Source organism: Pan paniscus, chromosome 9 (assembly GCF_029289425.2).
Source record: "Pan paniscus chromosome 9, NHGRI_mPanPan1-v2.0_pri, whole genome shotgun sequence".
NCBI lineage: Eukaryota > Metazoa > Chordata > Mammalia > Primates > Hominidae > Pan > Pan paniscus.
Genome location: NC_073258.2, coordinates 81,568,450 through 81,592,955, shown reverse-complemented (window position 1 = coordinate 81,592,955; position 24,506 = coordinate 81,568,450). Strand labels below are relative to the sequence as shown.

Sequence of the window (24,506 nt, the reverse complement as noted above, 5' to 3'; positions counted from 1 at the left end):
TCTCTGCACATCTGTGAGAATAAAGGCCTCTGAAGCTGGGGGTATGCCTGTGAATAGATGAGGCTGTTTTTAAAAGGATGCTGTTATATTCTTTGAGAGGAGCCATTTGCTCATCCTTACTCAAGCTGTCAAAGTTTGACAGTTACGGTCAAAGGAGTACCTGGAGCTTAAAAAGGTCAGGGAAGTAAGGCATGACCAAATTATTCCCAGATGGCTGAGGCTTGTCAATGTTATTTGAAATAATCTACACTGAAGATGCCAGAGATGAGTGCCTGCTTTAGCCCAGGAAAGTTCTGTGTTCATCATGACTTCTGCATCACTCCCTACCTCTTCTTGTTCCACACATCTCTCAAAGAAGACACCTACCTACTCACTTGGCACTCCTTCTAGACCTTTTCAGGATTCCCATAGGGCAAGCCTAGCTTATAAAAACTTCAACTTCTTAATTAGAGGAAAGGTTGTGAAGAAAAAGTCAGTCTTCTGGTGTTTAAATCGTGTCTCTGCCTACAGTCTCTCTAGGTGAGGAGGGAAGAATTGAACAAGGAAGAATCCCTGGCTTAATTTGACTTTTCATTTAAACAAAGATGAAAGGCTCTTTGCATTACGTTATTGATTTGTTTAACATGCATCTACCATGTGCCTACTCCATCTCAAACTCTGGGCTGGAAACTAGCTCCTTCCCTTGAGGATCTCACAAGCCAAGTGGGGATAGGGTAGGCAGGCAAGTGACAGAAAACAAACTATTAAACAGCATTAATAAGTGACTACAATTATTGGAACTGGTTCATTCATTAAATCAATAAGCATTTTCTCAGTATATACTAGGTATTTGGCTATGTGTTGAAAGCTGATATACTAAAATAATAAATGTAACATTTGTGCTCTCAAGGGACTTTCAGCTCTCAGTGGAAAAACCATGCTGAGATAAACGATGAGATTACAAAAAGAAACATATTAGAAAGGAATGAATATTTCATTTTCTAGGATGTCTGTTACTGACAGATCCATCTTGTCCCTGGATCCATCCTGTCTCTGGGGCAATAAATTGCCTATATACATTAAAATGATCTGATTATTGTCCTCTTTGGCAAACTATATGTTGCTCACACCACCTACACAAGGAAAAGGAAAACAGAAAAATATAGACTGGATTCCAGGAGTGCTGGATTCTGCTTTCCACTTGTTTTCTACATACCTGTGTGGCCTTGGAGGACAACTTGGATAGATAGCATTTTAGTGGTAGGGCTGGTGTTCAGAAGCAGAACATCATTCTCTGGGGGGAACTGCTGACAGCAAGCCAAGACCTCAACCTTGACAGAGCTAGGTTATGGATACAACATTGCCTCCCCAAGTGGTTCCAAAACCCAGCTGCAGATTAGTATCATCAGGGAACTCCTTAAAAATAGTGTTTCTGGGTGCATCCCCAGAAATATTAACTCAATTATCTGTGGTGAGATCAGGAATCTGTATTTGAACACATTTCCCGAGGTAATTCTGATATACTGTTTGCTTGGTATCACCAACCTTCAGTTCGAACACTGAACTCTGGCATGTCATTAAAGACCCTTCACAATCTGGCCCCAGCCTATCTCTAGAGAGAGGTTGCTTGTCATTACCATGCCACAATCCCGCCCCAGCAATCATAAACAACATGCACTCCAGACTAACTTTTGCTTTCCAATGCTTATACACATGCCATTTCCTCTCTTATCTTTCTTTTGTTGTTGTTTTTTTGAGATGAGTCTCACTCTGTTGCCAGGCTGGAGTGCAGTAGTGCAATCTCAGCTTACTGAAACCTCTGCCTCCCAGGTTCAAGCGATTATCCTGCCTCAGCCTCCTGAGTAGCTTGGACTACAGGCACCTGCCACCACGCCCGGCTAATTTTTTTGTGTTTTAGTAGAGACGGGATTTCACCATGTTGGCCAGGATGGTCTCAATCTCCTGATCCACCCCCCTCAGCCTCCCAAAGTGCTGGGATTACAGGTGTGAACCACCATGCCCGGCCTCCTCTCTTGTCTTTCTAAGCACATTAAACCATGGTTTCTTATTTCAAGACATAACCCAGGTTTCTCTTGCTTGAGAAACCATTCCTGACTCCTTGAACCAGCCTTAACTGGCTCCTTCTCTGTGCTCCAACAGTACTCTATTTAAATATAGAGTGTAAATACAAGTTTCTCCCAACTAGGTCACAAGCACCATTGCTATTTTTATTTATCTCTGTATCAAAATATCTAATAACTATTCTAGAAATATATTAGGTATTCAATAAGTAATTATTACGTGAATGAACAGAAACTAGGGAGTATGCGCAATTATCAAAACTAGGACATAACATCACAGCAGGAATTAAGTCACAGAAGGTCTGATTTAGTACCAATCTTGGGAAAATTGGGGCACTGGATAGTGTTTTCAGACAGGATAGAACCAGTTATGCGCTCAGTCTTTTATTAAGATATCCATCAAATAAGATTTGATAATATTTGGATGTGATTTTTAGCTGTCGTACCCCAACTAACTCTTTGCAAACATGATCTGTACTGTGAAGGATTGTTCCAGATTCTGGGCATAGTCAAATGGCCTCAGAAAGTGGAAAAAAAAAAAAAAAAAAAAAGAGAACAGGCGCTGTCCAGGTCATTAAGTGGAAAGTATGTCATCTATATTTGTAAGTTTGCCTAAGTTCTTATTGAATGTTTTTTTTTCATCTTCTTTCTCAACTAGGTTTGGGATGCTGCTGTCCCCTCCATATAGCATGGTAATGCTCACTTGCCTACCACTCACATCCTGCTGGGCAGCCTGGTTCCTAATGGGGGGCTTGGGGACCCCTAATTTAGGATCTCCTGATACAGAGATGAATATAAAATTGGCCATAGCTTTTTGATATGAAAATCTTACATTCAGGTAATTCTGGAGTTCAAGGCATCCCTGAAATGGTATATAGCAAACAAAACAAAACAAACAAACAAACAAAAACCAATATTAGCTTTTTGTGGGTATTAAGACTTTTTCCTGTATACCACACAATAAGATAAGAGAAAGTATTTTATTGTATAGAATATACTAATTAATACCCAGAGCCAATTAGGATTTCAAAAGACAGGTCTTCAGTAGAACAATCCCCAGAATCATAGCACCATTTTTCTTCATAATATATATTCAAGGTATGTGTATTCATGTGGATGTAGTTTAAGAAGGGCTGCCTTGAAGGCAAGGGCTCTAGGCATTCATTCTAAAATTACCACCAGGTCCTCATACAAAATTAAGCTCTCTGGTTAAATACTGATGGGCTTTTACATCAGTAACATTGGCTAATTCTCTTATCAATCTAGGTATCCAGTTGTTCCAGAATAGTTGCATCATCCACTTATAATTCTTTCTCTTTTCCTCTAGTATAAAGCATTATATCTATAAGCCTATGTGAGTAGATATAGATACATTTTATTTCATAAGGTACTGATGACAAATTTATAATTCAAGCTTTGTGTCAAGAAGTTGAAAAGTAGGTTTAGGGGAATATTGGCAATTGACCAGCACTGTTCTGTTCTGTGTGCAAGAGATGGGAAATATTGGCTCATATTATAGATACTTGTGATCCCATGCACAAACAAACCCATAACACACTCACATTATAGATATTTACTCTACAGCATTAGACTTTGTTGTTACTGGGTATCATCAGATTCAGCTTGGGAACCTGAGTCACAGACTGGGAAAATCACGCTCAGTCTTTGACTGCTTTTTAACTCAAAAAGCCATTAAAAAAATCATTGAGTCAATCAAGCAAAATATCTCATCTGATGTGGGCAAAGTGAGAAATATAATTTTATGATATCTTAAAAATCAGTTAGCATATAAATAAAGCTTTCACATTTCCAAAGTCATCATGAAGATAATGGAAACTTGAGTTGGTTCCAAAAGAAAAAAAATGAGGCAAAAGATAATTTATTTTGTATGATAAAAGTATAAAATAAAAGTTTTGGTGATTTTAACCATACTAGTGTCAACTAAAAGAGATTAAATAAGGACAGGTGATAGATTTTGTGAGCATAAGTTTATTATTATGTTGTTGTTTTCTAGTAATTTTAAAAGACCATTAGCACTAAACAATAGTGATCCTATGCTCTAGCAAATTGAAGTATAATTAGAATTAATGTGAGTAATAAATTAATTAGCTCTGAAATAAAAACACTGCCGGATGCAGTGACTCATGCCTGTAATCTCAGCACTTTTGGAGTCCCGGGCAGGTGGATCACCTGAGGTCAGGAGTTTGAGACCAGCCTGGCCAACATGGCAAAACAATGCCTCTACTAAAAATACAAAAATTAGCCAGGCATGGTGGTGCACGCCTGTAGTCCCAGCCACTCGGGAGGCTGAGGCAGGAAAATCACTTGAACCCGGGAGCCAGAGGTTGCTGAGATCATACCACTGCACTCCAGAAAAAAAACAAAACAAAACAACAACAACCACCAAAAAACCCCAAAAAAACCCCCACCACCATTAGGTATACATTGGTAAGACTATTTTAAATAATCTCAAAGTACTCATAGGCTCATTCATTCATTTATTCATTTTATAATACGTGTAAGCATGCCAAATTTCAACATTTTGATATAAAATATTTAAATGTATTTAACAGTAGCCCTGTAAATATATATTAAGATTTCACCCATTTGCCAGTTTGCTAGTTAGTACAATAAAAATTAGATTGTGAAGTGTTCTGTGATTACTTTGCAAATGTATGAGATGCATCTTTACAGAGATCTCTTGATTCTGAAGCCCAGACATTATTCCACATTGTTTTTCAGAATATTTTATCCATATACATTTCTCGGAAAGATTCTTTTAGCATAAAACCTTTGAAAATCCATCGTGAATTATCTTGGGATGACAAGTCTTTAAGATGTAATTTAATTGTGCTGTTTGTTTTCAATGATTGAAACAGTTGAATTAAAGAGAGGTAAAGCTTTTATTAAATGTCTCTTGTTAATGTATAATAAGTTAGAGCCAGTAGAGTTATGCAACTTGACTCAAACACCATTTTTCCATGATTTTATCTCATAAGTAATGTATTCTCTAAAATAATTTCCTGTCAGGGCCCCTCTAGCTCCCAGTCCTCTCAGCTTTGTTCTCCAGACACAGAGCCTGCCGACTCCCCTTTCAAAATTAGCACCATTCCTGTATCTTGAACCAATCTTTTCTTTTGTGAGGAAATTAAAACAGCCTTAGTTGAATAATTCTTTCAACATAGTATAAAGTCATCCTTTCAGAGGGGAAATGTCATGTGTAGTAGAACCAAATAAACTTAGGTTTCAATACCAACTTGCACTTATAAACTGTGTATCCTTGGATGAGTTATTTTTATTGCATCAAATCTATTTTCCTCTATGATAGTCCTTATATAAAATTAAGAAGGCATCACGTAGCAAGTGCTGAATAACGTTAGTTGCCCTCCCTAAATATTTTCACCACAATTATCAAATAAAATCATCATCAAGTTGTATTGTTCCGTGGTTACTTCCTAGATGATGATCAGCTTAGTATTACCCAATAACACCAAGTTTTGAATCTAAAGAAGCCTCATAGAATTCTGGAGCAGAAGTGTCCTGATAGGCATGGAGCCTGTGCCCCACTACCTGCAGATGTACCTCCCAGTTGTGTTCTTCCCAGTGCTCTGCTGATTGGATGCCTCTGTGTCATTAGACCATGTGAAGGGCCTGATGCAGGAAAGAGCTGAGAACCTTCCTTTAGTGGAAAGCCCATGTTGTGGGGGCATAATGAGTAAGAGACAGAGGGCAAGGCATAGCAGCTCACACCTGTAATCCCAGCACTTTGGGAGGCCAAGGCAGGTGGATCACTTGAGGTGAGGAGTTCGAGATGAGCCTGGCCAACATGGTGAAACCCCATCTCTTCTAAAAATATAAAGAAAAAAGTATCCAAATGTGGTGGTGGGTGCCTGTAATTCCAGCTACTTGGGAGGCTGAGGGACAAGAACAGCTTGAACCCAGAAGATGGAGGTTGCAGTGAGTCAAGATGGCACCAGTGCACTCTAGCCTGGGTAACAGAGTGAGACTGTGTCTCAAAAAAAAAAAAAAAAAAAAAAGAAAAGAAAAAGAAAAAAACTGCCTGAAATGAGATCAGACAAGTTTGCAGGAGCTAGGCCATATAGGTATCCATAGAAAGGAGATCAGATTTCACTCTGAGAGTAGTAAGACACAGTGGCAGAGTTTTAAGCGAGAAACAAGATTTGATAAAATTCTTTCTCTGGCCTTGTGGTTACGGGATTTGGATCAATTCATGCAAATGATTGAAGCCCCAGTTTCCACATCACAAAAGAGAGATGCTGATATCCCAGCAACTCAACCAACAGGATGATAGTGAAAATGACATCATGTAATACACATGAAAAGCCTTACCAACATTTGTAAAGTCGTATAAGTGAAATTCTTAATAATGATAGCTACTAGAAGCCATGTTTTGGCAAAATGTTATGAACCCAAAAGAAGAATATGGGCTCACTGAATATTTGCTTACTTTATTTTATTCAGTTGACTTTCTGTTACATAACATAAAGTTTGGAGGAATAGATTTCTGCTACTTGTGACACTCTTTAATCCTGGCTGGAGGTGGAGCAGAAGGCAACCCCACCCGGAGCATACAAATGGTTAGCGCTAGCACTCAACAGAGGACCACTGGGGAGGGAGGGCTTATGCTTGGTAACATCACAAATGGGCTGTTTTTCTGAAACTGCTAGAAGAATAGGAATTCCCTCTTTGCTGCTATTGCTTGGAAACAAGACAAAGGAGAGCTTGTGGCTTTCTCTTATTTATTTATTCTATTTATTCATTCATTTATGTGTGCCTTTGTTTATTCCACAAACTTTTTTTTTTTTTTTGAGGTGGAGTTTCACTCTTCTTGTCCAGGCTGGAGTGCAATGGTGCGATCTCAGCTCATTGCAATTTCTGCCTCCTGGGTTCAAGCGATTCTCCTGCCTCAGCCTCCCGAGTAGCTGGGGTTACAGGCATCCACCACCCCCCCCAGCAAATCTTGTATTTTTAGTAGAGACGGGGTTTCTCCATGTTGGTCAGACTGGTCTCAAACTCCTAACCTCAGGTGATCCGCCTGCCTTGGACTCCCAAAGTGCTGGGATTATAGGCACACAAACTTTATTGAGCATCTAGTTGATACCTTAGACCTTCTTATTTCACAGCTCTAAAAGAGGAGCTAATAACAATAATATTTATATACACATTTCAATATATTCCAGGCATTGTACTAAAAATTTGCATGTATTATTTTGTTTAAATTTTCTAGTATCCCCTAATGTAAATAGATATTATAACTAGGCACATTTTATATGTGAAGGATTTCAAGGTCTTTGGCCTGTCCAGATCACTTGGCTAGTAAGCATCAGAGCTGGACTTGAACTTGGCTCTATTTGACTTGAAAGACAAAGCTCTGAACCACTACATCACACTGGCACCAACCATAGTACAAGAGAAGATGAAAGGTGATAGCACATGTCACATGTTCTAGCAGTTTGGCATCTAGCCCCTCCAGCTTGTTAGAGCATGTCTTTTTCATCCTGACTTTTCCTGATTTCTACATCCAGGTAAACAAACAAACAAATAAAAACAGTTTAGCTTTCCAGCTAATTTTCTCATGGTGCAAAAACATTTAATGGGAAAAGTATAAATAGATAAAATAACTCACAATTCCATGGTATCCCATCAGCTTAGCTTGAGTTCCCAAGGAGTGTTTAGCATGGTGATGGCCAGCAGGATCTGAGGCCAGACAGCCTTTGTTTGAATCCTGGCTCTATATCTTACTAGCTGTATGACCTTTTTTATTTACATTCCCTGAGTTCAGAGATAATATTATATATCTCATAGAGTTGTTATGAGGATTAGTTGTGTTTATAATTCAAAGTTCTTGGTATGGTGATTGACACATAGCTAGTGCTGAATAAATGTTAATTATTAACATAGCTATTATTTATAAGAGAGGAGACCACCCCTCATATTGTCTTATGCCCAATTTCTGCCTCCAAAGAAAGAAGAAGTAAAAACTAAAAGGCAGAAATGAAATCCACAGGCAGATAGCCCAGCGCTGTGTCCTGGGCCTGGTAGTTAAAGATTGATCCCTGACCTTATCAGTTATGTTATCTATAGATTACAGACATTGTATAGAAAATCACTGTGAAAATCCCTGTCCTGTTCTGTTCCATTCTAATTACTGATGCATGCAGCCCCCAGTCACATACCCCCTGCTTGCTCAATCGATCACGGCTCTCTCACATGGACCCCCTTGAGTTGTAAGCCCTTAAAAGGGACAGGAATTGCTCCCTCGGGGTGCTCGGTTTTTGGAGACGTTGAGTCTGCCGATGCTCCCAGCTGAATAAAGCCTTTTCCTTCTACAGCTCAATGTCTGAGGGGTTCTTGTCTGCAGCTCATCCTGCTACATTTATGTGATACCAATGCTGTTTCAGTGGGTTCTAGTCTCAAGTTTGAAAGCAGTAAATAATTTCTTCTAGATATTATATTTACCCACATTTAATCCTCAACATCATAAACTTGAAATCTCACCTGCAGAATGACTTTTCTTCTATAGCCCAAATTCGTGTGTTCTTCAGCCATGTGATAAGTTGTCATTTGATGAACATTGACTCTGGTGCTGTGGTCACCGTACAGGTCTTGGTAGGAGGATTCATTGGGAAGGCAGCCTGCACTCACAGAGATGGCATCTTAGAGATGATGGCAGAGAGAGATAATCACATCACCAACCTGCTGGCTACAGAGACTGCAAGTCTGGAAAAACAGCTGCAAGGATGGGGAGAAGTGATGCTGATGCTGATAAAGTCCTCTGATGGGAAACAACCTGGTTTCTACCTGCCATGGTGTGGTTTCTTTGATGTTTCTCATTATCTACTATCTAGATCCATTTGGCTGACTACCTTGTTCCCATTCTGGTGCCTGGAATTTTTGGCTCCAATAAATGGACCACTGAACAACAGCAAAGATTCCATGAAATTTGCAGCAATCTGGTAAAAACTCGATGCAGAGCTGTGGGTTGGTGGAAATGCCTCTTCACACTAAAGGAAGAAAAACCTAAGATATACTTCATGACCATGATCGTTTCCCTTGCTGAGGTTGCTTACGTGGGACAGCAAGTCCACAACCTGCTTCTCACCTGCCTGATAGTGACTTCCTTACTATTGCTTCCTGGACTAAACCAACATGGAATCATTTCGAAGTACATTGGAGTGGCCAAAAGGGAGCTAACCAAACTTCTCAAACATAAAGAATAGAAAAATGAATAATTCATCTGCTTTATTCAGTGTGATTAATGGAGCACCCATTGCCCCTGGGAATGGTTTCTGCTGTACTATCTGGACACTAAAATATTACAGAAGTAGCTCTTTGCTCTCCCTTACTCTGCTCTTAGTTAATAGAAATTCAGGCTCGCCAAGTAATGCTTTGTGCATAGTGTCTTCATGTTGCGTATAGTTGAGTGTGTTCTTACCAGTTAGCCTCATGGACAACTCATTAGTGTGTATGACTTGTTTTGATTTTTCTTTCTCAGGTTAATTGAATTTTTGCTTTTAGACAACTTCCTTTTTATAGCGGTGAACTGTACTAAAGGGCAGTTCAAGTGACTCTGGATAATTGTGCAAGTTCATCTTTGCTTTTGCTAGATACAAGGTCTGTGGCTACAGGAAGCTGGTTCTACTGTTTGCTTCCACAGCCTGCTTAAAAAACTGTCTGACTTTGTGAATATAGAGACCAAGTTTACCACTTCTGATGAAGAGACCAATTAAGATTCATTCCTTATTCTGTTTCTTTCCCATGGGAGAAGAGTCCCCATGGAATAAAATGAAACTGATTCCATGCACTAGTATGAGTAGGTTTCTCCCTTGTGCAAAGCTTAGCAATTTGTAGGAAACTTTCATCTTTTTGTCCATAAAAAGGAATGCCTGACAGGCTTAAGCTTTTGTCCCATTGCACTTAGACTTGAAGTTAGTAAATCCTTAAAGACTTTTTAATAGCAGACTTCCAAAAGATTGCATTTAGGATTTCTAGCATACTTTTAATTTCAGATTTTCAACTGATTTTAGCTATAGTATACAGTAGGTTAAGACTCATGTCTATGACTTTAAGACCAGCAGTAAAGGACAGCAGTCTTCTGTGTTTAGGCAAAATTCATTTCAGTAGACGATAATCTTATCTGACTAATTTTTGAGACCAGAATAAGCCTTTTAAGGTAAACCTCAAAATTCTCGCTTTATGGTAATACTGGCCATTTTAGTCCCCTGGGTTTGGCATGGGAGATAGTGACTACACTGGAGTCTGACTTTTTTCCTAGAGATTTCTCCCTGAAAAATACAAGGGCTGTTGGTGAGAGCAGACTTGAGGTGATGATAGTTGGCCTCTGGTCTACAAAGATTTTGTAACTCCTAGGAAAGCTTCTTATAATCATTCTTAACTTCTTGGTAGCTAGAAATTTAGAGTAGTTGAAATCTGTAGGAATGAAATCTGTAGGAATGAGAGCCAAAAATGTGACTGACTTGGGAACAGTTCTTAAACTGATAAACAGGCTGTAATATAGTTTTGTGAATTTATTGCACCGATGTTGTACCTTGTGGTATATCTGTGACTATTAAATAAGTGTTGTTTTCTCCTCTTTAATATTGCTGTAAACAGTGGTGCCTATTGTAGCATATGTTTCATTTTTTAAAAAAAATTTCATAAGAAAGCTACCTTAATTTTACCTTACTTTAATTGTAAATAAGCCTGTCTTCCTATCTGGATTTTTTTGTGTATATGTGTTCTACTGCATGTATACACATTTTTTTGTGTATACATGTTCTACATAATTAACTACTTTTGCAGTTTTAATCCTTTATTATTTCTTCTACTTTGTTTTGTGTAAAAGGGGAAAAAATAAAAAAAGTTGGAATCTTAAAAAATAAATTAATTAATTAACATTGACTCTACATACCAGAACGCACAACAGGTGCTAGAATATAAAAGAAGTTGAATCTCTGCCTTCAAGAGGTACAGGGTTTAATGAACTCTGGGTGACCATTTAGTTATTTGTCAAGCCTCTGTGAAGGGTATTCTGACATTGAGTGGCAGTTGTAGTAGTTGACCTTCGGACTCTATATTGCAGAGTCCCCTTTGTGTTTTGTTTGTTTTTGTTTTTTCTTTTTTCTATCTCAGGCTGTCTGGCAGGCTGGATCAGGCACACAATAAATGAAAGCTTTTATTATTATCTTAGAGAGGCAACTTAGTAATATGGGAAGAGGTCAGATGTTGGTACTAGAGATCTGAGTTCAAATCCTAGCTTTATCATTTAGGAGTTGTGACCTTGGATCAGTTATTTCACTTCTTTGAGCCTCTACCTTTATCAAGGGAAGACTATCTAACGAGGATATTGTGAAGAAAAGTCATGATACTCATGAAACACCTAGCACAGTTCTGGCACAAAGCCGGGCCCAGCTAAGGCCACCCAGGGGTGGCAGCAGCAATCTCAAGCCATAACGCCACCAGGAGGAGTGGCCTTAGCTGCAGCAGCAGATGTGGCAGCAACTTTCTTCTCTTTGTTTGCTCAGATGCTGCCTTTATAATGGTAATGGAGTATTTTCAAATTCAAAGTCCATTCTAGAGATAAAGAAAAATGATAGTGGGTTTCCCTGTAATTAATGGCATTTTTTAGCATTTCAGTCAGATTATAAACAGGATACAAGATGCCTTCTATGGTGAATAACATGTCTTTCTAGTTTTCTAGATTTATGAATTTAGCCCATATGAAATTAATTATTGTGGGTGTATTACATGGATGTGAAACATCTGGAATAATAGGATTTTATTTTTAATAGACCTCTCAGGAGCTCGTGAGAAACATCCTTATAATAGCAACATATGCTGCGAGTTTAATGAGAACCATCACTGACAATTAATGGTTCTTGTGCTTTCAGTAATTTACACATTTTCAAATTTTATATTCTTTATTTTCATCTTTATGGTTTCAGTTTGTGACTTGTTTGAAATTAAAGCCAGAACTCCTTACAGAGGAGAAAAAAAATATTTATTGAGTGTATACTATGTGCCAAGCACTGTGTTATGTATTTTATATATGTGAATGTACATAAACATGAAATTACTTTAAAGCCTGAAAATAATCAGGCCATCTCTTTATTTACAAACAGGAAGCCTGAGGCACGTGAGATTAGTAGCTCATCAATGTGGATGCTCCAGTTAGAATTAAAGGTTGAATTTCTCTGTTCTTTCCTTCATAAGAAAAGAAAGTAGAATATTGTAGAAAAGATTCCCTTTTCTATAAATCATATTTCTGCTTTCAATAGTCCTTTTAACTTTATACATAACAACCTTCAAGTTATTCCTGGGACATATTGAGCTTAAGCTGATGTGGGCAAGGAGTTGATAAAGATAACTGAATTTAAACTTCTGATGTATTTCAAAACCTGGTCTGTGCTTGGTGCAAGGTCAGTCAAGAGCTATGGGAATATCCAAGAGGTGAATTTTCTGTTTTTCCTTGGTCTCTTGATGCTGAGAAAAGGAATTTTTACTGAGTACTGACTATGCACAATTCGTAGGTCAGCCATTGGATAACCTGGTTCTCTGAAGAGAAAGGTTCAGCCCAGACCCCAAAGCTCACCCTGCTGCTCTTCCCCCACGTTTGGTTCGGATTCTCTCAAATTAAATGTTATTGATGTATTTTAGGAAAATAACAGAAAGTGTACATGATGTGGCCACCAAACCAGAAAATGTGATTAGGGGAAGGAGAATAAATGGTAGGTACACTGTTGCATGGAGAAGGCAGAATTAGTTCCCTTCATGCTTCATTAACCTGCATTTAGTCATTGTTGCCTTTGTGTAAAGATAAAGGCAAAATTCTTATCTCAGTATTCTATCTTATGTCTTCACAACACTCATATTATTTGAAACAGTCCTGTTCAACTATTTAAAATCTTGAGTATTAATTCTTCCCCTCTTATGAATGTAAGTTCCATTTAGCAGGTACCTTTCCTGTCTTCATTGAACGAATGAATAAATATCCTTATATTCAAACAGGATAAATTCTACCTTATATCATATATTCATTCACTGAATCATTTAAAGAATGTATGTTGTGTGCTGAAGTAGGTATATTCACATAATACACGCACACAGGTACGCACAAATAATAGGCAAATTTGCATAACAAGTGAGGTAGTAAGCTTCAAATAGTGGTTGGACCTCTTCCTTGTTCCATGAACTCGGAAAGCTCCACAGCCTTTCTGAGCCTCTCTCATCACATCTATAAAATGCTAATCTATGCTGGCTTCAGCCTGCCCCAGAAACAGAATGTACGCTGTTGCTTCTGCCCTGACTTATGCCTGGACCACTGATAATCTGTCCTGGTAGAAAGTAGGTGATTTTCTCCTACTAAAACACAGCATCTAGACACAGCCTGCAGATCGCACACCAGATGCTCCCTTTGCATGTTTATAAGCAAAACTAGGCACTTTCAGGAGCCCCAGGACATGACAGAGATCTGTCCACTATCAGGTGTGATTGTGGGGCTAGACTGGCTGCTGTCTGGGCCCTTGGTTCTCCCTCCAGTCTCCACAGAGAGAGGACCCTGGTCCTCAGACTCTGGTCTGCTGTGGACCTGGCACATAGTAAGTCTGCTAACCCCTTTCCTGGAGTCCAGGCCCTGTGCTTGGCTTTCCAGGTATTACTTTAGTATCTCCAAGTTCTATAGGTTGGCCAAACCCCAGATGCCCTAACTCCTTCCATCTGATGCCTTAAATGCTGACATTTCAAGCCAAGCTTAAGTTTTTCTACAACTCTTCTGAATCTCCCAAGTTGAATAGCTGACAGATTCAGCAGAGCTGTAAAAAAAACTTAAGCTTGATCCTCCCTTATCACAACTAGTCTGGTGAATTTCCCTCAGTTACCATACTGTACTCACTACTGTTTCAGTACTATGTAAAGGGGAAAGATGGTTATAAACTGTGTTGCATCTTGTTTGTGTTTATGTGTATTTAGAACAGATCTAACAGGAGTCATTGAATACCCTTGCAAAATAAAGTCCCTTTGAGATGTGAAGAGTGTAATTTGCAAGATCAGTTGCAAACATTCTCCACTAATCATTAAATACAAGGTGCATTCACACCTCAAGTGGGTAGTTTACGCTTCTAGGGTAAGCTAAATGCAATAAACTGTAGACACATCCTTTCACTAACGATAGAAATTGCCTCATGCTGAACTTTAGCTCACGATATCCCTACACATGAAGACTGGAGCCACATTATAAAGCTGCTCTGGATTCTATATCATGAAGCCCAGAGTGACCTTAAGGGTTGAAGTAGTGGCCGGGCATGGTGGCTCACGCCTGTAATCCCAGCACTTTGGGAGGCCGAGGTTGGTGGATCACCCAAGGTCAGGAGTTTGAGACCAGCCTGACCAACATGGTGAAACCCCGTCTCTACTAAAAATACAAAAATATCCGGGTGTGGCGATGGGTGCCTGTAATCCCAGCTACTTGGGAGACTGAGGCAGGAGAATTGCTTGAACCCAGGAGATGGAGCTTGCAGTGAGCCGACACCATGCCACTTCACTCCAGCCTGGGCAACAGAGTGACTCCATCTCAAAAAAAAAAAGAAAAAGAAAAAGAAAAAAAAAGGTCTAAGTCGTAAAGATGCCTAATAAAATATAAAGTTTTCTAAATATATTTTCACTATTTTTTACTGACCCCACTTTCCAAAAAGAAGGGAATAAAGCTATTGAGATGAATAAGGCCAGATTATATTCATCTTATTATTATTATTGTTATCATTTTTTTTTTTTGAGACGGAGTCTTGCTCTGTCACCCAGGCTGGAATGCACTGGCGCAATCTCTGCTCACTGCAACCTCCGCCTCCTGGGTTCAAGCAATTCTCTGCCTCAGCCTCCTGAACAGCCGGGATTACAGGCACCCGCCACCACGACCAGCTAATTTTTGTATTTTTAGTAGGGACGGGGTTTCACCATGTTGGCCAGGCTGGTCTCGAACTCCTGACCTGGTGATCCACCCGCCTCGGCCTCTCAAAGTGCTGGGATTACAGGTGTGAGCCACAGCATCCGACCTCATCTTATTATGTCTTTAGTGAATAAAACTTTGACATATCCCTGCAGCCCAGCACCATACCTGGCACCAGGCAAGTGCTCAGTAAATGTTGGTTGAATGAAAGAATGTCAGCCACTGACCTTTTTTCCTTCATGGGTCATGGCAGCTGAGAAAGACCAAGGTCAGTGATAATGAGACTTCACAGCCTCATGGCTACAGTGAAAATTATGGAAGTGCTTTAGAAGTGAGTTATTTGAAGCTCAATGGGAAAAGATTCTTCATCTTCCCAGATCTCTGCTGTCACTTTACACAGAGAAATAAAGACTTATCTTGATAACAAGGGACATTCAGGGATAAGGATCCCGAATAGGGTCGGAGTCTGGAGCTCTGACAGGGCAGTTGGTGAAGCAGCTTGAATAACAGAAGAGTCAATCTTTAGAATCCTCCACAGAGGCTTAGAAAGATGTGTAAAGCGCTTGGGATTTGATTTTACTTTTCAGAGTTTTCTATTCTGCTCTTGTACTTACTGTCACTGAATGGAACAGAAAGCAGACCTGTTACAATGTTCAAGTTGTACAGTTTGTATGTGTTTTAAAGAAGAGGAGGAAAGTTGTGGAAGGCTTGTGAGAAGGATGCCTTTGTCTGATAAAAATGCCTTACAACATTTTGAGATGGAATGCAGAACCTGCTCGTCTTCCTTGGGGAACTGATAATGTACAATGAATTTGAAGATTTTCTTACAGTATCTGAGCAAGAGAAGAAATATACTAACTTTGCAATCTATGAAAATTTTTCACTCACTAGCTCTCTTACTGCCTTGTAGTAGGTTAACTATTAAAAATTATAAATGACACAACTGTTGTCCTTTAAAGGAAATGGAAAGGAGATAATATTTATTATGTGTCTACTATCTGTTCAACACTATGCAAAACATGTTGTAGTCCCATCACATTTGATACTCATAACCACCCTATGAATCAGATATATAATTATCCCTATTTTATAAATACTAAATTGAGACACAGGAAGTAGAAGTGGCTTATCTTCTGGCTCTGTCTATTCCTTATCACCCATCATAAGCACAATCTCTCTGAAAGTGTTCCATATCTTTACCTGATAAAAGTAAGTCATCCCTCCTCTGTGCCATCTCTGTCCTTTGTACTTTGCACGTGCTTCTAATGTTATATCTTGGTATTTAAATTAATTTCTTTTCAAGTCTTGTTCTCCCTTACTAGAGTATAAATCTCTAGATAGTCAGGGTTTTGTTTTTATCTCTGTATTCCTTGCATTGATCACAGAAATATTTAGTTTTTGAAGTAAATGCCACAGAGCCAGTTAGGCATGGAGTCAGAATTTAAATTTAACATCCTTTTGATTCGAGAAGCTCATGCATTTTTCATTATACTACGATGCCAAAACTTGAAGACAGACAGAAAGATTAACGTAATTATATTATTAAATAATGCACTTAATAATGCACTTAAATGCAATTATATCCAATTTACATACCTAATATAAATATACTAGGGTTATGAAATAGGTAGACAACTCATAGGTAAGGCAAACCTAGAAAATTTGCAGTGCAGAGAAAGTTTAAAGCTCATATAGTAAGTCTAAGAATATTGCTTCTGATTCACCAACTTATTATTTTTTTTTTATACAACTACTACCCGATAGTCCAGTGGGAGGTAGCCAGGTTAAAGCAGAGGGGATCCTGTCCTTAAGAAGTTTTCATGTAACTAATATGGTGCAGGGAAATGTGTGCATACCATAGTTGATTTTGTTTTGAGTTATTTCTGCCTCTGAGCTATGTCTTCCTCATGTTTAAATTGGTTCTATTAATACCCCTGAGGATTATCATGAAGACTAAAACAGATAACATATGCTATAGGACCTGGTGCCTAACATAGACAAAGATAAATCAATGTTACTTCTCAGTCCAAATGCAGATATGAATATGAATATGGATATGGACATAGCCTTAAATCAGAGGCTTTCAACAGAGATGGGTGGGGAGAGACTTTATTCTCCAGGTGACATCTGGCAGTTTTATGAAGTCATTTTTGGTTATCACAACCAGGGGTGTGTCACTGGCATTTAGTGACAGGAATACTGCTAAACATTCCTCAATATACAGAACAATTTCTCATAACAATAAATTAAATAATTCTCTGGCCCCAAATGTTACGGGCATTGAGTGTAGATACAGACATAGAAGTGCTAAGTATTACAAGTATCAGGTCTACTTCCGTGAGAGTGCAGATTTGGAAATGGGATGATACCCTGGCTCTGAATCTGAGATATTTATGAAAGAGCTGGGATTTATGTAGGCTTTGGGATTAAGTTAGGTAGAAATAAAGCAATTGAAATTCCAGGAGGCACTTGATTAATGGAGAAAAAAAGCATTCAGGCATCAGAGTCAACAAAATAATTTCCCCATCAGATGATAAAATCTGGAAGAGTAAGTGGAGAACTTAGGACTATAAAATAAGAATGTTGGTGTTGGAGGTGAGATGTGTGTATGAACAGGAAACGAGGAGCAAGATGTTAGAGGAAGGACAGCAATATAAACAGGGAAACATAAATAACATATATTATATTCCTTAATTCATCAAAAAAGAAAAAGAGATTAAAATATCAAGTGTTTTATACACACCAGAGACCTATCTAGGCAGTGGAAATAAAAACATAAATAAAGCATCTTTCCTAAAGTCATAATCTATTTTAGTGTTCCCAAAGTATTTTCTTGATGAAACTACATATTAAAACAAAGTTAAATCAAATGCTTTATTTAGGAAACAGAAGATTAAGCAAACTTAAACAGCCATTTTCTTAAAGAGAACTACAGAGACTGGAATGGGCTTATGAGCTATGGTATATAACAATCATAAATTTATATCTATTATCCTAGTTCATTTTTTCTTGCATATAACAGAATACCTGAAAGGTGGTAATTTATTTTTTTAAAAAAGGAGTTTCTTTCTTACTGTTTTAGAGGCTGAGAAATCCAATCTCAAGCGGCCACATCTGGTGAGGGCCTTCTTGCCAGTGGGGACATTCGCCAGCATCCTGAGGTGGCGCAGGGCATCTCATGATGAGGGGACAGCATGCTGGCTCAGGTCTCACTTCTTCTAATAAAACCACCAGTCTCACTCCCATGATAACCCATCAATCCATTCATCTATGAACAGATTAATCTATTCATGAGGACAGAGCCCTCATGACTCAAATCACCTCTTAAAAACCCTACCCCTCAATACTGCCACATTGGGCACTAAATTTCAACCTGCATTTTAGAGAGGACAAATATTCAAACCACAGCATCTGTGAAGCACTTCATTTTGAAGGAGCATCTTCCGGAGCCAATATTTAGCCAGGCTAAATTTAGAGAATACTATTCTAGCACCAGGTCTCCCACTAGGAAGCCAGTAAGAAACACTTAATGTTTTCATCATGGGATTGGAATTTGCAGAAACTGGCAAAGAAACCACTTCCAGTGTTTCCAATACTTGAAATTTCTAGAAGAAAGGCTTTATTTTATTTTGTTTTGTTTAATAAGCAAGAAGGTTAAGACAATTTGTGGTTAGCTTCTGGCATGTGTTTGGTACTAAATAAAGATTTTTGAATGTAGTTAAATGAGTGAGACACTAGGAGTGGGCTAACAAAAAAGAAGAAGATAAAAAAGCTTATGAAAGGAAAACGTGCAAAGCTTGGCAATAGAATGTATACATTGAATACAAAACAAGTAGGAAATTAAGGCTGAATAAGAGCTCATCTTTTATATTAGAGAAAATTATGGCTTAACTCATGAGATCATAGAAAAGAACATAATTGGGAAATCATATTAGAATAAAACCATCAGACTAAGAAGCTGGATTTTGATGTCTAAACTAGGTCACTAATTTACTGTGTAAACCTGGCCAAGGCCCTTAACCTCTTAGATCCTCACTTGGTTATTTATAAAACATAGATACCTATGCTCCCAGTGAGGATTAAATAGCCTTAATAAATATAAATACATATATGTAAATGCACATATACATATACATACATGTATTACACAAATATAATGCATACATATAGGTATATATAGATATGCACATACATGTAAAAGGAATTATTGTTATTGTAGCTCATATTCTAGACGCATAACTGCTTTAATTGAGAATTTCAGTGATATACACTATTAATTACTTCATTTTTAAAAAATTCATGGCTACTATAAAATGATTTTCCTAACCATATTTGTTGGTATCATAAATTCAACTTTTTTTGATATTCAAGTGAAACTAGGTTAATATGATTTGAATATTTACAATTAGTCATTATCAATTAATATAGTTTACTAAGCAGCAATTTGGTTCATAGTATCTGGGATACCAGATGCTGGAAGAATAAAAATCAGTCCCAGTCCTCTAGGAGATTATAATCTAAGGTGCAGGAACTGATGCCCAAGTGAGTGTTGACAACGGACAGCCCCAGTTGAGCATATTCCTTAAGGAAGTGGCATTATTTTCTCCCTGACAGCATCCTAAGAAGTGAATTCCACATTTCCTCATCATTGAAAAAAGAGCCAATCTGATGGGGAGGCCGTACTTTTACTTCATTCGAGGATTCCAATGACATCATGAGGTAGAGAAAACAAACAAACAAAAAAAAAAAACCACTCAGCAGAAGGGGCATCCGCGTCACAAACTGTTCAGGTTCTCCAGTGACCTCTCTGCAATTTGTGTAAAAATAAGGCTGCCCCCATTGGAATTCACAAAGTCCCAGGTTTCATGGGCAATTTAATGTGTGAATATAGGGGAGGGGTGGTCCTCGGGGTAGATGGTAGCTTGAGTAACTGATTTCAATAATCAGAATAAATGTTAGCTTACATATTTGTATTTTGAGGTATTGATGTTATTACACCGGTAACACACAGATGAGGACACAGAGTCAGTATACAAAATAATAATAGCTACCATCTCCTGAGTCTCTGCAAGGTGGCTAGAAGACTTCTAAGCACTATAGGAGAGATTTTTCTCATTTAATCCTCAGAATAGACACCGTATGCAGGTATTTTTAACTCTGTTAATGCAGATGAAGAAAGTGAGGCTCAGGGTAGACTTGCTTAAGGACACATAGCCGGTAAGAGACACATAGTGGATTTTAAACTGTTTCCTAGTGTACATTCTCATGTACCGCATATCTGATTGCACGGCTTCTCCTGCTTTTCTTTTCTGGATTCCTGTGATAGAGGAGGCTTCTAGCCTAGGTTAGGTAGTAGAGGTGTTGTAGCTAGAATGACCTATTTTAACACTATTAGTTATTAGGTAGAGGGAATCAGAAAGAGGGAAGAGGCCAGGCACGGTGGCTCATGCCTGTAATCCCAGCACTTTCGGAAGCCGAGGCGGGCGGATCATGAGATCAGGAGATAGAGACCATCCTGGCCAAAATGGTGAAACCCCGTCTCTACTGAAAATACAAAAAAATTAGCTGGACGTGGTGGTGGGCACCTGTAGTCCCAGCTACTCCGGAGGCTGAGGCAGGAGAATCGCTTGAACCCGGGAGGCGGAGCTTGCAGTAAGCAGAGATCATACCGCTGCACTCCAGCCTGGGCGACAAAGTGAGATTCCATCTCAAGCAAATAAAAAAATTTAAAAAATGAAAGAAGAGTAGTGGATAAAAGTGACCACAGTATGTTCAATGTCATTATTATTATTATTATTATTATTATTAAGACGGAGTCTAACTCTGTTGCCAGGCTAGAGTGCAGTAGCGTGATCTCGGCTCACTGCAACCTCCACCTCCCTGGTTCAAGTGATTCTCCTGCCTCAGCCTCCCAAGTAGCTGGGATTACAGGCACTTGCCACCATGCCTAGCCAATTTTTAGTAGAGACAGGGTTTCACCATGTTGGCCAGGATGGTCGAGATCTCGTGGCCTCGTGATCCACCCGCCTCATTCTCCCTAAGTGCTGGGATTACAGACGTGAGCCACCGCGCCCGGCCCAATGTCATTATTTTTTAAAAACTGAAAGTATGATTTGGGGCATCACTAAGAGAGAACACCATGCAATTTGAGGAACAGAGAAAAAGAAAAAAAAAGATTGTTTAGCCTATGAAAGGGAAGACTCACAAAAGCTATTACACACCTGCATGGTTTTCATTTGGAAAAAGAAATGGAAGGCAAAATAGACTTAACACTTATTAAGGACCCAGTCTGTATAAGGCAAATTCTTGGGTGGGTATGTTAAATTAATTTATAGATGAGAAAACTAAGGTTGTGAGATTTCAAGAGGCTTGGCTAAGGTCATGCATGCAACAGGGATTCAAACAAAGGTCCAACTTGCCAGCTTTCATTTTTTTTTTTTTTTTTTGGAAGCATTCAGTAATGAAATGCATGATCTTTGACATACTCAGCTCTGTGGTTTTGGAAGCGTTAAAGTTGAAGCTGAGGGACTATATGACAGTGGTGCTATCAAAGCAATTTTTGCACTTGCTAGGCTTTTAGAGTGATGATCTTCATGGTCTCTTTTAATGCAATGCAACTATTCCAGGAGCCAATGAATAATTTGGAAAGGTGGTACATACCAAGCAGTTTCCAGAGAGAATTTCATTGCATTGCCATTCCTGATATTAGCTACTGACACAGTGAGAATAAAGGGTTTGAATGAATCGTCATTGAAGTTGAGTCAATGTAATCCTTCAGAGCTGTAATTATTCATTATATACTAGTTTTGTATTTTGTGTGTTATTAGGGGAACAGACAAATGAAAGTTCTGTCCCTCAAATGATAGATTGGTCAGGAATTTCTTCTACCTGCTGGTCCTAACACTGAAGTAGCAAAACTATAAATAGGACCAATCCAAGGTCAGACATAGGGAAAAATATAGATGGTGTGTCAAACCATATTACATAGAGTAATACCAGGTTTGGGAGGAGACGACTCAGGAGCCAAATCAAAATAAGAAATGTCAGATAGCCCAGAATCCAAGAGATGATTGGAAGTCAGAATGGGTGTGGTTTAATGAGTTAACTCAATTCAACAAATATGCATTGACTATAGTCTAGTGGGAAAGATATACAGGTTAAAAATAATTAAAATATATTGCAATAAAAATGGAACCATAATGTATGTGGTCAGATACTACTTTCTCTTTTATTCAACATTATTATTTCTAGCATTCGTTAATGGTGTTGTGTGTAGTTGAAATGTATTCATTTTCACTACTGAAAAATTGTACATTGTGTGATTATATTACAATTTTGAACCTCAATATAATGCAAAGTAAATAATATAGTGCTAAAAAATAAGAGCACATATACTTGATATAAAAACAAAATGAAGAGAGTTATACATTTCAGAATAGTGATAATTCTAGGATAAAATGAAAAATTAGTCCAGGAAAGAGGCGTATATGTAGAAACTGGAATAGGTGTAATGTTCTAGTTCTCATATGTGGGTGGTGGGTTTATAGTTATTTATTTTAATGCTTCAGTATATATAGACATATAAGTATATGTATGAAGTATATATAAATGTATCTACATATAAATGTTACATATTTATTATATATATATGTATCATATATATACATAATAAAACATCCAAAAAATTGTAAAGTTTGAATAGATAGTGAACTGTAAAGACATATATGCATAGAATGCAGCGATCCAAGATAAGACAGAGGAATTGATTATCTTGGTTGGGTAGATGGTGAATAAGGGTTTTTTTTTTTTTTTTTTTTTGAGACAGAGTCTTGCTCTGTCACCAGGCTGGAGTGCAGGCATGATCTTGACTCACTGCAACTTCTGCCTCCTGAGTTCGAGTGATTTCCCTACCTCAGTCTCCCAAGTAGCTGGTAATACAGGCACGCACCACCAAGCCTGACTAATTTTTTTGCATTTTAGTACAGATGGGATTTCACTATGTTGGTCAGGATGGTCTTGATCTCCTGACCTTGTGATCCGCCCACCTTGGCCTCCCAAAGTGCTGGGATTACAGGCATGAGCCACCAGGCCCGGCTGAGATTTTTTGTTTTAAATGGGTTATATCTGAGTTGGATTTTTGAGGAATGCGTAAATGTTTACCTCATTCATAAAGCAAAGGCATTCCAGGAAAAAGAAGAAAAGAAGTGCCTGTCCTGGAAGACATGTTGTACACTTGTGCATATTATTTACCTTCCCCCATATAATATCTCTAACATCACAATATGTGTATATAATAATATATAATTGTTGAATAAATGAAGATATTCAGGATTGACAGATGTAGTGTCTGTAGTGTGTGGATGGGTGAATATGAGGAACCTGTTGGGAATAAGGTTGAAGAAGCAGAAAAAAAACTGCTTAAGGAGTTTTATTGCCTTTCAGAGGCTCTTAAGGAATAATACAGTGTTTTAGGTGGAGGAAAGACAAATTTGTCTTAAATGGTAGATGCTCTAGCTATATAATGTGAAGGATGACTTGGGAGTTGGAAGCATGGTGGTGGTGGGACCCTAGATCATAAAGAAGGAGGCTAACTAGGAGGGGGTGAACTAGTCCCAGCAGGAGGTGACAATGTGGAGTGGAGACAGCAACCTGGGAATGGCCAGGGGATCCTTTTCAAATTGTTAATGAGGAGCAGGACAAGGAGGCAGATTCACCAGCATGAAATCTAGAAAAACTTGCCAATCCCATAACATAATTCTCTTGGTCTTAAAAAGATACATGTCCTTCCCATAGTGTTTTTCAGACTTTACTGTTCTTTTTTTCAACCTCTTGGATTTTAGCTTTGGTTTGAATAAACAATACTCACTGGGCAACCTGTTTTAGAAGTGCATACACTTTTTGTGATAGCTTAAAACACATAAAAAATAAAACTGGCTAAAACTCAGGCCCTTCTTCTTCTCCTTTGCCTTTTTCTCCTCCTTTTTTCTTTTTGCAAATGCGATAAAGCAATGGTCCCCCAAAATAACTCTTAAAGGCATGAACCAAACATCATGGTTTTTTTTGTTCCCAACTGTGGCACATGACTAGTTTGGTATGCTGGCACATACCAGCACACATTTATTCATTCATACCATAAGTATCCGTACGTGCCCTGAGGGCACTGTGGTGTGCTGACAGTATCCTCCCTTCAGAGCACACCTGCTCATACTCCCAGATGTTGAAACTGTTGGCAGATGATGGTACTCAAGTGAATCCCTCTCTAGAAACTGCCTCCACCCAGAGAGCCACTTTGCTCAAGATCTTACCCACTCCCAGAGGAGAGCCTGCATTAATGACTGGTCAATGAGTTGGTTAAAATCCACCCATTTGCCTCAAGGTAGGACCACTCTGAAGAATTAATCCAAGTTTAGAATTCCCCATAAGATAGGCTAAGGCCGTTATTACAATTGCATTGCAATTCAACTACTCTCTTAGCCTCTTCCTTT

At 38.5% G+C, this 24,506-nt stretch overlaps 1 protein-coding gene and 1 pseudogene across 1 annotated transcript in view; both read left to right on the top strand.

Moving 5' to 3' along the window:
* Window positions 1-24,506, top strand: part of TENM4 (teneurin transmembrane protein 4) — a 3,002,963-nt gene that overhangs the window by 995,897 nt on the left and 1,982,560 nt on the right. The window lies entirely within an intron of this gene.
* Window positions 8,748-9,313, top strand: LOC100979961 (ADP-ribosylation factor-like protein 6-interacting protein 1; annotated as a pseudogene).